The following is a 19,205-nucleotide window of genomic DNA, read 5'->3' as shown; positions in this document are numbered from 1 at the left end:
ATGAAACCATAGCAATTTGATTCACTCAAAACGGATTTAAAATGAAGAAGTTATGGGTAAAACAAGATTGGATAATTTTTCTCATTTTAGCTACGTGAAAATTGGTAACAAATCTATTCCAACCATAACTTAATCAACTTGTATTGTATATTATGTAATCTTGAGATACCATAGACACGTATACAATGTTTCAACCTATCATGTCGACAAATCTATATATATTTCGGAACAACCATAGACACTCTATATGTGAATGTTGGAGTTAGCTATACAGGGTTGAGGTTGATTCCAAAATATATATAGTTTGAGTTGTGATCAATACTGAGATACGTATACACTGGGTCGTGGATTGATTCAAGATAATATTTATCGATTTATTTCTGTACATCTAACTGTGGACAACTAGTTATAGGTTACTAACGAGGACAGCTGACTTAATAAACTTAAAACATCAAAATATATTAAAAGTGTTGTAAATATATTTTGAACATACTTTAATATATATGTATATATTGTTATAGGTTCGTGAATCAACAGTGGCCAAGTCTTACTTCTCGACGAAGTAAAAATCTGTGAAAGTGAGTTATAGTCCCACTTTTAAAATCTAATATTTTTGGGATGAGAATACATGCAGGTTTTATAAATGATTTACAAAATAGACACAAGTACGTGAAACTACATTCTATGGTTGAATTATCGAAATCGAATATGCCCCTTTTTATTAAGTCTGGTAATCTAAGAATTAGGGAACAGACACCCTAATTGACGCGAATCCTAAAGATAGATCTATTGGGCCTAACAAACCCCATCCAAAGTACCGGATGCTTTAGTACTTCGAAATTTATATCATATCCGAAGGGTGTCCCGGAATGATGGGTATATTCTTATATATGCATCTTGTTAATGTCGGTTATCAGGTGTTCACCATATGAATGATTTTTATCTCTATGTATGGGATGTGTATTGAAATATGAAATCTTGTGGTCTATTATTATGATTTGATATATATAGGTTAAACCTATAACTCACCAACATTTTTGTTGACGTTTTAAGCATGTTTATTCTCAGGTGATTATTAAGAGCTTCTGCTGTCGCATACTTAAATAAGGACGAGATTTGGAGTCCATGCTTGTATGATATTGTGTAAAAACTGCATTCGAGAAACTTATTTTGTTGTAACATATTTGTATTGTAAACCATTATGTAATGGTCGTGTGTAAACAGGATATTTTAGATTATCATTATTTGATAATCTACGTAAAGCTTTTTAAAACCTTTATCTATGAAATAAAGGTTATGGTTTGTTTTAAAAATGAATGCAGTCTTTGAAAAACATCTCATATAGAGGTCAAAACCTCGCAACGAAATCAATTAATATAGAACGTTTTTAATCAATAAGAACGGGACATTTCAAAATGTATGTATAAAAAGGACATTAAGTATGATGAAATAGATAATCAATATGAATAATCACATCACATTTGCTTAGAGCGGGTGTGATAAGCTGGTCCAGCATGAGTCTCGGCAGGATCCTCATACTTACGCAACTTCCCTTTCACAACATCCAACTCTTCCTTCAACCCACGGACAGTGCTCTCGAGAGCCTCGAACTTAGCATTAACTTCTCGATCACGCTTACGGTTTGCAATCCTCAACCCTATGCTTGAAAGTGATAAAGTTACCCATGTCGGCACGGATCTCGTCCATAACTTCATTATGTAGCAAAGTGCGCAAACAATCACTAAGGGCATTAATACGTGTCACCTCATTATAAGCCCGGTTCATATGAGTAATGGTAGAAAAATAGTAATGAACAGGATCATCGATCTCTGGTTGATTAGCACGACGTCTAGCAGCAGACGGTGGAGCAGGAGCAGCAACGGAGTTATCGCTCGAAGTCGACATCTGCAAACAGCAAAACCGCAAACCATATACCAAAAAGATATAAAAGCTAATAATATAACTTATACGAAATGAAATGCATATTAATGCTATAGCAAAAAGGTCGGGCTGTAGACTAGACTCTAATGCACCCTAAAAACCACGGGTTGGCCACATTAAGACCGTCTAGTTCCCTACAACCAAGGCTCTGATACCACATGTGACGACCCCGTCAAAACACTTAACGGATCCGTCAGTTGGTCCCACAGCTTGATCGGACTTAAATGAATTAAATAAACAAAGTTGCATTCTTTTATCTCAAAAGTTTTCCCAAAAGGAAACAAACCAAAATATGAAGTTTTAAACAACCAACCATAGTAATAAACCAAAAGTTGACACAAAACCTTGCCAACAAACCCACAAGTTTAAATTATCCAAAAATAGAATGCAAGCTTAAGTTTCATAAATTGTTTCATAAAATCTGCCCAAATGCATGCAGACTCTTCTAAACACAGCGGAAGCATCACATAACTCAAGTACCTGTGAAAACATGCAAGTAAACTGTCAACACAAAGGTTGAGTGAATTATAGGTTTAAATAAATAAGTAAACTTTAGACCACAAGATTTAAAAATGTTAGAAAACATTAAACATTATTCCATTATCAATGAGCCACCTGGTAACCACTTAACCCTTTATTTACCCTTGCCAAACACAATAAAAATATACACTTGGACAGTGTATCTACAACAAATTACGAAGTACTAAACATTCCGATTATAAATTGCTAGCGCGACTAGCTCGAAATGGGGTTGTCAAACCCGATAGATCTATCCGTAGGATTCGCGTTCACCGGTAGAAACCAATGATTACAGTTACCAGACTAGGGAATATTTTTGTCCAACTCACAATGAATAATTAAATTTAACTGTTACTTGTGTCTAAACGTAAATAAAATGCATGAAATCACATCCCAAAAATATACTTTGAAAAGTATGTAAAAACGGGACTATAACTCACCTTAAAAGCAACTGAAGAAACCACACAAACAAGCGAACAGCAAATAGAGTAAAGTGATCAGGAACGATCACAACGCCGACCTATAAATAAAGCAGGTCGATATAAATAACTAACTTAGGTCAAGTCTTAGTATGATAGCTATTGTACATGTTGCAAGTAAACATAGAACAATACTCGACAAGCATCAGTTTGACTGGAACAGCGTACGGACACATACTTTCTATTTATAGAAAGTTTCTATTTTTAGCAGGTTTCCATTTTTGGAAAGTTTCTATTTTTGGAAAGTTTCTATTTTTAGAAAGTGTCTATTTTTGGAAAGTGTCTATTTTTGGAAAGTTTCTATTTTTGGAAAGTTTTTAAGTTAGGAAAGTTTCCTTATTTAGAAAGTCAACAAAAGTCAACTGAAAGTCAAAGTCAACCAAAAGTCAACTCAAAAGTCAACCTTGGTCAAACATAGTCAACATTAATTTGAGAAGTGTAAATTATAATAATAACATAAGTTATAATGTTTATTAAAGTTAAAATTGTATAATTATGTCATAACATAAGTTTAATTAAATAAAATGAATTTTTAAAGTTAATATAAGTTGAAATGATATAATTAATATAACATAAGTATTTAATTAATTAATTAAATATTAATCATAATATAAGTATTATCAATTAATAATAAATTTTAAATCATATCATAAGTATTATTAATTAATAATGAATTATTAATCATATCATAAGTTTCTAATTATAATTATTAAATCATAAGTATTTAATAATTAAATCATAATTAAATAATAATTAAGTCTTATAATAATTAAATAATTATTTAATCTTTATTATAAGTCTTATAATAATATTCTCATAAAATAAATTTAATACTTATCATAAGTATTTTCCATTAATAATAAAAGTATTATTAATCATAAGTTAAATTAAAATGTTAATTAAATCATAAATAATAATTAAGTGATATAATAAATATTTATATCATAATTCTTAAATAATAATAATTACTTCTTTTATCATAAGTAATTAATTAATAATGAGTTTCATTATTTTTATCATAAGTTTTAGAATTAAACATAAGTTTTAATTCAAAAGTTCATCGGGTCGTATCTTGAGCCCCGGGTGTCGATTTCTGGCGAGCCTTATATGCATCTCCGCCTATTCAAACCACCCGACACAATGATGCACTCAAGAACACACCAAGAACAGTCCACAAGTCGTGGTAATCAGCCATGACACCACTTGGACATTCAATTTACTTAAACCCGTGTTTTAGTCGTAACGGGTGAACCGTGGCTCGGATTTAGGTGACCCGAACATGAAAGTTCGTCTCACCATCAGTCCTATCACACTAACACACCCTAAAGACACCAAGGATGGTCACAAAGTCGGACCAAACCTGGTTCATGTCAATATCACCTTTCAATCTTTACAAAATACTAATTTGATCATAACTAGGGCTCCGGGAATCGAAACGACATGAATCCGGAGTCTAAAATTAATGTCTTGATGAGAGGAACTCATCTAAATAGTTTATTTTAACATTTAAATCAGTCACAAACTCAGAATACACGAAATAGCTGCTGTCCAGAATTTTACAAACCGAAAACATGTGATTTCGAGTACATCTATGCATACAAACATCATTACAATAATCCACAAACATCATACTACTAAATATACATCAAAATACAGAAAATAAATGAAAAATTGAAAATTCTAGGGTTAGGGTTTATACCCTAATCGAGAAACGATTGATGTTATCGCGTAGAGAATGAAGAGAGGAACGCGTTGGTTTTAATCAATTGATGATCCAAGCTTTAATTGATGCAAGATGATGATGATGGAGGTTGGTGGTGGCGTCAAACACAAAGGAGAAAAAGGGAGGAGAGGGTTTGAGAGAAAAAATAGAATTTTAGGTTTATCAAAATAAGGTGTAGTGTAAAAGTGAAAAAAAAAGAAAGGCTCCCCCTCCCTTCTATGGGATTCGGCCGAAGGTGGGGTCATGGGGTGGGCACCATAGCCCAATTTTGCTAAATGGTCATTTCCTTGTAGCCCGAAAGCCCGAATGAATCCCGAAACGCGAAAACGCACTTACGCGATTAAAAATCCGGAAAGATAACAAACGCGCGACAAAAAATAAATATAAATACACTATATAATAATATGATCTTAAAATATCATATTTAAAATATTTAGGATTTAAATATTCCAAAAACTCGACCGTTGGTTGGAAAACCAAAAAGATTCGCCGGATGGAAATCCGCGAGACGTAGAAACGTATAAATTAAAATATGAATACAAATATTCACATAACACATAATAATTAATATATATATATTATTACAAAAATAATAATATAGATCATAGAAATGACGTGGCACACTAACAGTTAACGGCCGTTAAATAATTAACTGAAAAAGATAACGGAAAAAGTAGGGTCGTGACATATTAAAACCTTATTACAGTTTAAGTCCCCAATTAGTTGGAATATTTGACTTCGGATATAAGGGTAATTTGACGAGGACACTCGCACTTTATATTTATGACCGATGGACTATTATGGACAAAACCAGATGGACATATCGAATAATTCAGGACAAAGGACAATTAACTCATGGTAATAAATTAAAATAAACACGTCAAACATCATGATTACGGAAATTTAAATAAGCATAATTCCTTTAATTTATATCTCATCGTACTTTTATTTACCGTCATTTTATTTATCGTCATTTTATTTATTGTACTTTAAATTATTGCACTTTTATTTATCGCACTTTTATTTATCGCACTTTTATTTATCGTTATTTACTTTACGCTTTAAATTAAGTTGTATTTATATTTAATATTTTACATTAGGTTTTAACTGTGATTTAAATCTTAAAATCGACAAACCGGTCATTAAACGGTAAAAACCCCCTTTTAATAATAATAATAATAATAATAATAATAATACTTATATATATATATATAGATATATATATATATATATATATATATATATATATATATATATATATATATATTATACAATTATAGTTTTTAAAATATGTATAGCGTTAAACTTAGCCGTATCCCTGTGGAACGAACCGGACTTACTAAAAACTACACTACTCTACGATTAGGTACACTGCCTATAAGTTTTATAGCAAGGTTTAGGTATATCCATTCAATAAATAAATAAATAAATAACTTGTGTAAAATTGTATCATATTTTGTAATAAAAATAATAGCATTACGTACCCATTCGCTTTAACATCAGCCTTCCTAAGAGCATCAAACACGGGGTAATGTCATCCAAACCCGTTAACCTACAAGACTCTTTAAAGATGGTCCACCAATTGATAGAAACGGTGGATGAAATCGTAGTACCGGCTCCTAAGGACGAGGATAAATCGGGTGGCAACAAAAGAAAATGGGAAGCCACTCAATCAAGCAACTACAACAACAACAACCCCGCCAAGAAACCTTTCACCTCCGATGGCAAGAAAAGTTATGTCGGAAGTAAACCTTTTTGCAACAAATGCCACAAACATCACTATGGTGAATGTGACAAGCCGTTTTTCCACCGGTGCCAAAGAAGTGGTCATGAGGCCAACGATTGTAGAAGTGCCGCCCCCGCCGCTCAAAAGGGGCCCAATGCACCAAAATCGGGTGTTTGTTTTGAATGTGGCCAACCGGGTCATTTTAGAAAAGCATACCCAAAGAAGAAAGCTAACCCCAATGCACGCGGTCGAGCTTTCAACATTAACACCGAAGAAGCCCGAGATGACAATGAACTAGTCACGGGTACGTTTCTTCTCAACAATTCTTATGTCTCTTGTGTATTCGATTCGGGTGCCGACAAGAGTTTTGTATCAAAGACTTTGAATCATTCTTTTTGCACTCCACCACTCCCACTAGATACTACTTATACCATTGAAGTGGCCAACGAAAAACTATTGAGTGCCGACAAATTTTATCGGGGGTGTACGTTAAACTTAATGGATAAAGTGTTTGAAATTGACTTGATACCTATAGGACTAGGGAGCTTCGATGTAATCATTGGTATGGATTGGTTAGCCAAAAAACAAAATCTCACATCCTTTGTGATCTCAAAGCAATTCAAATTCCTATCGAGAATGGTGAACCCTTGATTGTCTATGGTGATAAGAGTTGCACTGGACTCAACCTCGTCTCGTGCCTTAAAGTTGAAAAATACCTTCATAAAGGTTGTTTCGCGATTCTAGCCCATGTTAAGAAAGTCGACACCGACGAGAAGCATATCGATGATGTGCCAATTGTTAGTGACTTTTCCGATGTTTTTCTCGACGAATTGCCGGGTCTTCCACCTCATCGACCGGTAGAATTCCAAATCATTCTTATTTCGGGAGCTGCACCCGTAGCAGGTGCACCATATAGACTTGCTCCATCCGAAATGCAAGAATTGCAAAGTTAAATCCAAGAACTACTTGACCGTGGTTTTATCCAACCTAGCCATTCACCATGGGGTGCTCCGATTTTATTCGTTAAGAAGAAAGATGGATCCCTACGAATGTGCATCGACTATCGTGAACTAAACAAATTAACGGTTAAGAACTGAAATCCTCTTCCATGCATCGATGACCTCTTTGATCAACTACAAGGGTCTTGTATATATTCAAAAATCGATCTCCGCTCGGGTTATCATCAACTAAGGGTTAAGGGGGAAGATGTCTCCAAAACCACTTTCCGAACTCGCTATGGTAGTTACGAATTTTTTATAATGCCCTTTGGTCTAACTAACGCACCGGTGGTGTTCATGGATCTTATGAATCACGTGTGCAAACCGTATCTCGACAAGTTCGTTATTGTATTCATCGATGATATCTTGGTATATTCTAAAAGCGATGAAGAGCACGAACAACACCTTTGACTCGTTCTCGAACTCTTGAGACAAGAACGACTCTATGCCAAATTCTCCAAGTGTGAATTTTGGTTGAAGGAAGTTCAATTTCTCGGTCATGTCGTAAGCGACCATGGCATTAAGGTCGATCCCGCAAAAATTGAAGCCATTAGCAAATGGGAAACCACTACTACTCCTACTCACATTCGACAATTCTTAGGCCTCACCGGGTATTATCGTAGATTCATCGAAAACTTCTTTTTGGTTGCACGTCCTCTAACCGCGTTAACTCACAAGGGAAGGAAATTCATTTGGTCGACCGAACAAGAATCCGCGTTTCAAATCTTGAAGAAAAAGTTAACCACCGCCCCTATCTTGTCGCTTCCCGAAGGCAATGATGATTTTGTTGTATATTGCGATGCCTCAAAACATGGTTTTGGGTGCGTATTGATGCAACAAAAGAAGGTTATTGCTTATGCCTCCCGACAATTGAAAATCCACGAACGGAACTACACGACGCATGATATCGAACTCGGAGCCGTTGTCTTTGCACTCAAAATATGGAGACACTATCTTTATGGGACCAAAAGTACCATTTTCACCGATCACAAAAGCCTCCAACACATCTTCAATCAAAAGCAACTAAACATGAAACAACGACGGTGGATTGAAACTTTGAACGATTACGATTGTGAGCTTCGTTAACATCCGGGAAAGGCAAATGTAGTAGCCGATGCTTTAAGTCGAAAAGAAAGAGTGGTGCCTCTTCGTGTTCGAGCTTTAAACATCACCATCCACACCAATCTCAATAACCAAATTTGGGTAGCCCAAGATGAAGCTCTTAAGGATGAAAACATATCTCTCGAACGCTTGAACATCCTCGCCTCACGATTCGAAGTTAAGGAAACCGGACTCAAATATTTCGCCGAGAGAATTTTGGTGCCTAGTTATGGGGACTTGCGAAGCCTTATTCTAGACGAAGCCCATAAGTGAAGGTATTCTATTCACCACGGTGCCAATAAGATGTACCACGACCTCAAGGAACAATATTGGTGGACGAACATTAAAAGGGACGTTGCTAATTATGTTGGAAAGTGCCTAACTTGCTCCAAAGTCAAAGCCGAACACCAAAGACCGTCCGGACTACTTCAAAAACCTGAAATTCCACAATGGAAGTGGGAGAGAATAACGATGGATTTTATCACAAAACTACCGAGAACAGAGAGCGGTTATGATACTATTTGGGTTATTGTAGATCATCTCACCAAATCCGCCCACTTCCTTGCCATGAAGGAAACCGACAAAATGGAGAAACTTGCACAACTTTACATTAAAGAGATCGTAGCCCGTCACGGTGTACCATTATCGATTATTTTCGACCGAGATGGCCGTTTTCTTTCTAGATTTTGGTGTACTTTACAAGAAGCATTGGGAACACGATTAGACATGATCACCGCATACCATCCACAAACCAACGAACAAAGCGAACGCACAATTCAAACATTGGAAGACATGCTACGAGCTTGCGTTATCGATTTCGGAAAAGCTTTGGACAAGCACTTGCCTCTCGCCGAATTCTCCTACAACAATAGTTATCACGCGAGTATTAACGCCGCACCATTCGAAGCTTTGTATGGCCGAAAATTTCGTTCACCTCTTTGTTGGGCTGAAGTAGGCGACAAGCAAATCACCGGACCCGAGCTCATTCATGAAACAACCAAGAAGATCATTCAAATTCGAGATAGGCTTAGGACGGCCCGTAGTCGTCAAAAGAGCTATACTGACATTAGACGCAACGACCTCGAATTCCAAGTCAGTGACTGAGTAATGTTAAAATTCGCACTTTGGAATGGTGTAATCCGTTTCGAGAAACGCGAAAAGCTAAATCCATGGTATATTAGTCCTTTCGAAATATTGGAACGTATTGGAACCGTTGCTTACCGATTAGATCTTCCACCTCAATTGAACTCCGTTCATCCTACTTTCCATGTATCAAACTTGAAGAAGTGCCTTGCCGAACCCGATATCGTCGTCCCTCTCGAAGAGCTTACTATTGATGACAAACTTCATTTCGTAGAAGAACCGGTTGAAATTGTGGACAACTCCATCAAGACGCTAAAACAAAGTAGAATCCCGATCGTTAAAGTTCGTTGGAATGCCAAAAAGGGACCCGAGTTTACTTGGAAAGACAAGATCAAATGAAAATGAAGTACCCTCATTTATTTGTGGATTTGGAAATGCAAGATCTCGAGAAAGAAACAACGACTATTACACCTACTTAAATTTCGGGACGAAATTTCTTTTAAGGAGTAGGTAATGTAACATCCCGCTTTTTTCCATTTACTTTCTGTTTAAATAATTTAAAGTTCGTTATTTAATTATAACATCTCTCGTTTACTCTACGTATTTAAGGTAATTCGTTTGGTTAATTCACGCACCCGTATTTAAACTTGAGGGACCAATGTTGTCAAGTGGGCAAAGACATGACTAGGTCAACTAGTTAAACTTCTTCCTCCTCCATTCATTTCATCCTCCTCAAACTTGATACTTTCACTTTATGCTCTCAACACCCAATTCAAAGATTCATCATCTATTCAAGATCTAGCAAGCATCAACTCAAACAAATTACATATTTGGAATCCTTGCATCTTCCTCTTCGAATCCATACCAACTTCATCTCGTTTGGGTAACTTTCTAAAAACACTAAATTTCTTGTTCGTGATCTTTAAAGCTTAAAAGTGTGTTAATTAGTGTCTATGGCTCAAGTCTAACATGAATATGTGATTTATATGCTCGATCTTGTTGTTTTGAGTAACTAGCATGAATTTGATAATTGGATGTGTGTGATCTTGAGATTTAGTTGCTTAAATATTGTTAGATGTTAAAAGTACATGCATTAAATGTGCTACTAGCATCACTAGCTTCAATTTGGTGTGTAGGTTGACATGAAAAAGCTTCATAAATATAATTGTCAAATTTATGATTTTTGAGTTAGGGTTGGGTAGAAGTAAAGTGAAATTTTGATGCTTTAAATGCCTTGCAATGTTGTTTATAAGTGTTTAGTAGTATTGTATGCATAATTACCTACAAAACGGCGTATCATATGTGTGCATTTAATTCCCGAATCATCAAAGTGCATTTATGAACTTGAAAGCATTTATGGTGAACATTTAATGAACTTTCAACTTGGATTTGATTATTGTAAATGATGTTTTTGGATTATGATTTTATTCCTCGTTAAATTACCTTTTCAATGATATAAGATACATATTTTGAATGTTTACGATTCATTAGTTGTGTTTGTTTGAAGTTTGGTTCGTGCACTTGTTAAAAATCAGAAACAGCATTTTTCCCAGGTACAGGAGCGCCGCTTCTGCACTAAGAGCACCGCTCCTGGTCAGCCTTTTGTGGAGTTTTTCATTAGACGTCAATAGCACCGCTCCTGGAAACAAGAGCGTCGCTTATGGGTCCTCCAGAGCGCCGCTCCTGGCTTAGGTGCGCCGCTCCTGTGCAGAAAAAGTAGACCAACTTATTTTGTGTTTTCACAAATTCATCCCCGCTTACTCGCAACTCCGAGTAACATGAAACTTGGCCAACACGTTTATATATGATTACTAATTGAAGAAAAATTGTTGGATACCTGACCCGACCTCGTCGACGTTGACTTTGACTTTGACTTTGACCAAGTTTGACTTTTAGTCAAACTTAACCAAATACTTATGCAATCGTTCTATTCTTCTTTTATACTTTATTCGTGCATGAAACTTGACAATTTGATTCACATGCTATATAATCGAGTCGTAATGAGCCATATGACTAATTGAACAACTTTGACCGATCGTGGTTACCGTTATTGATACAACCTACTTGTTTAGGTCAAGACTAGCATCCGTTCTTGCACACGTTTACTTGTGAAGTACTTTTATACTCTTGCACTCAAGGTGAGATCATAGTCCCATCTTTTCAACAACTTTTATACTTTAAATCATGGGATGAGAAACATATACGTACCATACTTTTATGCTTTGAACACAAGTACGAAAACAAACATTCCACAACGAGTTAGAACAAAAAGCCTCATACATTGCTCTTCACCATACAACTTAATCTTATCGTCCCACCACAACTTAGCCTCTTCACGCAACATACTAGAACCGTATCTCATTTTCTTCTCGGGAGGACATTCGGCGGTACGGAAAGCCCCCTCGATGTCGGAGATCCAACATGTGCTTTTCAACGGATCTCTCACCCCATTGAACATAGGAGGTTGAGCATCCTTGAAATTTTTGTAATGGAAGTCCCGCCTTCCATGCCCACCATTACCATCACCCCCTTCGCCCCGAGGATAAATGTTTCTAGCTTCTAATGCCTCTTCAATCGCGGCATTCATTCGCTCATTCATTAACTCGGTTACTTGTCCATCAACTGATTCTTGGAAAACCTTTCGGACATCCTCAAGAAATTTCGCTCTTTGCTTTTTAATGATGGCCTTAACCTTGGCAGTGAATTCGGAGTCCTCGCTCGGGGCTTCATTTTCAGTATCATGTCCGTTTCTCATCTTCATTCTACAAAACAGAATAGGTTAAACTACGAATGAAATGACGTGACATAAATATACATGTACACCTCACCGACCCATCTTGCTCAACAATCGTCGTACATCGCTTGTTTGACCCGATTTGAACCCGTAACAATGGTAGCTAGTCATTGTTATACGAGCATATCACGTTAACTTGTTAGTACAATGGCTATCTCGCTTGATGATTGCATTTACAACACAAAACAATTAGTGCAATGTTAGTTCACATAAGCCTAAGCACTAGTCAATACCGGTCCGACCCTTCTCCTACAAGTCCCGCATAAACGTGTACACAATAAAGTCTAAGTCTAGACACCTATCTCAAGTCACCTAAATCCCTTAGACAATGCTCTGATACCACTTGTAACAACCCGACATCGCAAAATCGAAACTCGACACATTTTTTTTTAAACGGACAAGTAAACTGGCCAGGCCAGACGCGCGGTGAACGCAGCCATGCACGGCGTGCATTAACACGTAAAATCAGATCAGGAACAAGGCCTGCCAGCTCCTGCATTTTTACCCATTTGCGCGGTGTGCATCTTGTTGCGCGGTGCGCATTAGTACATGAAAAAGGCTATTGCTAGTTTTCATATAGGAGGCCAAACCTCCAACCCAATTTCACACAACATAAGTTCGATTACGACCCAAAAGTAGTTTACATAATTTCAAAGATTAGAGCATACAAAATGGTACGACGACCCGTACATCACCAAAGTATTTTCGACCCGTGAGTTTAAGTACCAAACAAAAGACGAGCATGGTGTTTGGGATTAAACTACCCAAAGCCTAGTTCGAATCACAAAAGCCTCATCTAACAAATCTAAAGAGGTGAAATCTCTAATCCAAGCATATACCCTTGCCCTTGTCCACGCCGGAGCCTAAAAAGGTAAACACCGAGAGGGTAAGCAACGCTTAGTGAATGCAATAATTATACATATACATATATAATCTACTTACTTGCAAACACTTACACAATTACCGTATATGAGCTAGCAATTTAGCAACTATGCAATCACAATGAAAAACTAGATATCCGCAATCCCAATAAGCTAGCATTATCTATATCATATATTTCACAATTCGATACGCTAAAACTATCACACATAACCATGGTTAACCATAACATACACAAGGGAACGGTACTCGCACAATGACCGTTGGTACTCGCACAATGACCGTTAGTGTACACTAACCCCCTAGGTGGACATCCGCACTTACCGAACCACCCTTCACGCACATGTGGTCTCCATCGAACAAAAGAGTAGTGAATCCACATGCCCGGATAACACCATAGTGAATCCACACGCCCGAATAACACTAACCACAAGCCCGCAAGCAAATACACTACATACGCACATATATAATTATTCCACTCACCTTGACGCCTTCGATGAATGAGAAATCAAGCTTGCAACCCTCAAAGTAACGTACCTATTACATTGTGCATATAATCAATCTCACAATCAAGTTGGTCAATCAACTCACATCCTAGTGTCATTTTGACCCATAGTGCAATTTCGACCCATTTGCACTCTTAACCCTAATATTGGGTCAACTTCGCCAAAACCATAACACTTAGCCAAATATGGTCTTAATACACTTTTTAACATAAGGTTATCGCATTTACACGCTCATTACCCAACTTAGGTCATCAAAGACTTGTTTGACCCATTTCAAGGTTAACACGCCCATTTTGGGTCACCCACAACCCAAATAACACCCAATCACCCAACCACAAAGTGTACTAGTGGTAGTTAACCCTTTAAGACCCATAACATCATTTAACACATTAAAACCCTAGGTTAGTCATCCTTGGGTCCTCATGACCCAAGCTTACCCAAGAACACCCAAATCCCCAACAAATGGGTTTTAGGTTCATCACTAGCCCAAACCCTAACCCTTAATCTATCACAATAAAGGAAAATCAAGATTAAGACTTACCACCACACTCCAAACGTAGCTAATGACTAGATGAACAACTTTGAAACTCGAGCTTCGACCCAAAATGAGCTTCTTCCTTCTTTGCTTGAGCTTTCTCACACTAGAACTTCCTCTCTCTCTCTAGAATTGATGTGGAAGTGATAAGGTAGATGAAAATAAAGTTATGACACCCACCAAACTGATCTTGGGGCCTTAAACTCGTCCCACAAGTGAAAGTACCAAATTACCCCTTTAAAATATCTAAAAAGGTGGAAGTGAGATGTCAGCTCGATATGCGCGCCGCGCATCCAAGTGCGCACCGCGCACTTCCACTTTTACAAATTCCAGCCTTTATTTATGTATATACAAAATGTACAATTTCGGATTCGGGTCTTACAGTTAAAAATTTGGATGAAGAAACATCTATTATTGAATTTAGAATTTGAGAGTATTATGAAGATTATAGATGCATTAAACTGAAATTGTAATGTATTTTATTTATTGTATTTATTTAATAATTTTTAATTTGGTTAAAGTTTTAAATGGGGTGTATGATAGTGAGTGTTTAGTAAAAGGAATGTGAAAGAAATGTTAAAGGGTTCGTGCTGATATGGCGCTGATGTGGCAGTAAAAATGTTAGTGAAAGAGCTGAACCATAGCAAGTGGCCTAATTATAGATACAGTAGCTATAATATAGTAAGATATTAAGAATAAATCAAAAAGCTTAATGAATGGTTTATACCTTTGGATGAAACCAACGAAGAAGACGAGTGATCGAGGGTGGTTGCGGGTGTTAGAGCAAATCGAACAATAGCATCAGATTAAGTTTTTATTTTTTATTTTTTGTTGGTGAATGAATGAGATAATATGTGATGTTGAGGCTTTATTTATAGGCTAAGAGTTTGGGTTAGAGTGGGACTTGGATTCCATAAAATTTGGATATAGTCGAGTTAAAATTTGAAGGAAGTTAGGATAAAGATCAAGTTAGTTTAAGGATAAAATTGAATGAGGTTTTGATTTTTCATCTGAGGATCAAGTCAGTTTATTTTATCAAATGGAATGGGCTGATTTCACATCCTTACATTCATTTACGTGTATAACTTTTTTTTAGTTTATTATATCTATTTATTTGATTATTTATTTTCAATTTTATCTAATATTTATAGATTTATAGATATAGATATATAAGAGAAACAAATGAGGAAGAAAGGTTAGGTTGGTGGCTCCCACTTGTACTTGTTAGATCCTAAACTCCATATCTTCTTTTATTTTTTATTTTTTTCATTTTTATAGTAGATTTATAATAGATAATAGAAGTAACAAATTTGACTTCTAATATATATATATATATATATATATATATATATATATATATATATATATATATATATATATATATATATATATATATATATATTATATCTAATTACCTCTATCAACGATTCATATTTATAATGCATATCCTAAATTAAGTTTTATGTACTCACCATGAATATTTATTTAAAATAATAAATTGTTTTTATTTTTTTATATTTTTTTATATTTTTTATTAAATATATAACATTTATTTTATTAAATTAAATAACATTAAATATAAGGTAAGTATTATTTATTCTTTTAATTTAGTCCATAACTTTTATTTATTTTTTGTTTGTTTCCCTCAAATCTCTACCCCTTATAAACCATGTGGCTTATCGCCACATGGCTCCCATCCATTGATCTACCACCTCACCATACATTTGTCACACTTCTATTGGCCATTCAAATCCACATCACCATCCCCACAAACACGATACGTGACATCTGTACCACAACAAACCCTCGGTATTATTTAATTTCTTCAAACTTTTGTACATAATATTGTAACCGTCACATCTTCCCTCTTCCCTCCTATCCATCGCTGCTGTCACAGCCGACGCCACTGTCGCAACCGACGCCACCGTCGCCAGCATCGCCACCGTCGCCACCGTATTCACCATCGTCACCGTTCAAAGACATCTTTTTGTTGTAGGACTAATTAGGGTTTTGATATTCAGATAATGTTGTTATCAATTTAAAGGTGCGTTCATCAATTCAAAGATACGTTCATCAGTCCTTCAATCGAATTGATTTCAACCCCCAATATCTTTTCACTTCAAATACACATCTTAATATTGTATCACGAAATCCATGACGAGTATCATACGTCGATTTAGGTTTGCATTGATTTATTGTTTGCTGCTAAACTGGTACATCACTGATATACATTTTAGGGTTTTTAATTAGTGAGTTGATTTATTTAGGGTTTTTAATTTCTTGGTATTTATTGATTGTCGTGAGTTGATTTATTAGTGAATGTGTCGGATATATAAATTCAGTGCATCACTGATATACATTTTTAGTTAAATCACTGATTTATTTGTTTGATTTTATGAGCAGATTGAGTACTCCACAATAGCTGAGATGTATAAAAGAAATTCAGATTATTTATGTACTTGATATATATGGGCTTAATTATCTTGCCTTATATCTCTGTAGACATATGGAAGCAGTCCAGATTACAGTGTTGGTTGCCAAGGGGTTGATTCATTCCATGTTCTTTAGGAACTCTTGAACGTCTTTTTAAAATTAATTTAACTGTCACAACTCTGCCACGTTATTCTCGATCTCACATGGAATAAGAATTGTATGATTTTTACTAATGTCTTCACTAAAGGTAGAAAAATGCATATGTGGGACGATTAGGTAACAGGGTAAGAACTCTATTGACCATGAATCAATACTGATCATTTTGTTTCACATTAGATATATAGTTTTATATCGAGGACTGATCAATTAAATGAATTTTATACATGCAGTCCTCTCCAACCTTTTTCATTGAGGTGTTTCAATGTATGTTTGACGATATAGACCGGCTCTTTGTGATGGTGCGGCAAGGGAAAATAAATTTATTTTTATTAGTGGGTATTAAGCTGAATAATGTGTGACATAATTCAATTCTGTACAATTTTGAAAAGTTGGTGTATGTGGTGTTGCTCCAATGTCCAAAAATGAATTCATCGCGATCCAGAAAGATTCTGCATATGATGTCTGTAAGTCTAACATTTAACCTCCTTTAACTTTTGATGTGTTGGATAAACCTTTTCACCTTGATTTTGACTTAGTTTTTTAAGCAGCTGAGGATAAAAAACCAATCTAATTCATGTAAACGTTTGCAAATGGACATGTAAAGGTACATTCAAAATTGGTCATGTAGCAATTTATATCATAAGCATACATAGATCTTTCACAAAAAATTATTTGCTTCACTAATACATGATGTGCACGGTGGTAACAGTAGTAACCTTAAAAAGTTTTTTTTTTTAATTTTGGTTGTTTATCTTTGTTTTCATTGATGTAGGAGAAGACAAATGATAATGAGGTGATCCACTTTAGATGATACAATATTGGGAAACATCGAATGCACATATCCTAGCCACGAGCTCTAATATACCCTAACCAACATTCTTGAACTACTAATTCATCGCAAGAGATCGATACAATCGCATGCACTAGACGATCTTCAAACTTCGATTTTCCGAAATTCATTAGTTGTTAATCACGGATGAGTATTCTTAATGTTGTTCTTAAATTTTACGGTTTTACAATTCTGCCCACGGGTTAGTTTTTCATACGATTCTACACAATTGCAATCAGGGTTTTGGGGTGAAGGGCGTTGGTATTGTTGACTGACTTCAGTTTTTTTTTATTTAAGTCTCTTGAATTTTATTCATATTTTTAATCGTTATATGCAGTTACTGTAATGATCAAGAGTTGATGAGGGTTGCTTCATGTTTGTATCTAGAGGTGTGAAAATGGGCAGGTCAGTCTATTATCAAATTACGCAACAAATCGGTTTTTTATTTTACCGTTAACTGCAAGCAAAATATATGAATGCTATGGCTTGATAGTAGCTCGGATTAGTGGCTATAACTAATGATTTTATTATCCTGATCGTAAAAGTATATGTTATGGTTTCTACTGACTTCTTTTAGAGAATATGATCTGAAGTACAAATATTACAAGAAGATTAAACGGTTTCAATTAATAAAATCTTATTTCAACTTGAGATTTAATCCATCACTAAATAGATTTCGATTCATGTACTCAAATAAGTTTTAATTATGTTAATGAGAGTCTGTGTTTGAATTCCTTTTTTTAACAAATAGGTTTTGCTATGAGTCTTTTGATCGTCTGATTGATTAAGAGACAAATATAAACTGATAAATGATGATAAAGATTTTGCTTGCCAGTGCTTATAAAATTGTGTAGTTCTTTTTTGCTAATTAACTGATAATGAAAGTTTTGCTGTTCATTATTTATGAGATTTTGTAGTTCATTTTTTCTAATTGATTAGCTTGATATCATCTACTAAACTTATGAACATCCAAAAATCATTCTTTTTTTTTAACAGATGGGTCCAAAAATCATTCTTGATATCTGTTATGCATCATACGTGTAGTGACCCGAACTTTTCCATGTTTATATATATTAATTGAGATTGATATTTACATGATTAAATGTTTCCAACATGTTAAGCAATCAAACTTGTTAAGACTTGATTAATTGAAATATGATTCATATAGACAATTGACCACCCAAGTTGACCGGCGATTCACGAACGTTAAAACTTGTAAAAATGACATGACGATATATATATGGATATACATATGGTTAACATGAGATTATGATAAGTAAGTATCTCAATAAGTATATTAACAATGAGTTATATACATATAAACAAGACTACTAACTTAAGGATTTCGAAATGAGACATATATGTAACGATTATCGTTGTAACGACATTTAAATGTATATATATCATATTAAGATATATTAATATATCATAATATCATGATAATATAATAATTTAACATCTCATTAGATATAATAAACAATGGGTTAACAACATTAATTG

The sequence above is a fragment of the Rutidosis leptorrhynchoides genome, chromosome 6 (genome assembly GCF_046630445.1).
Source record: "Rutidosis leptorrhynchoides isolate AG116_Rl617_1_P2 chromosome 6, CSIRO_AGI_Rlap_v1, whole genome shotgun sequence".
NCBI classification, from domain to species: domain Eukaryota; kingdom Viridiplantae; phylum Streptophyta; class Magnoliopsida; order Asterales; family Asteraceae; genus Rutidosis; species Rutidosis leptorrhynchoides.
Note: the sequence above shows the minus strand (reverse complement) of the source record.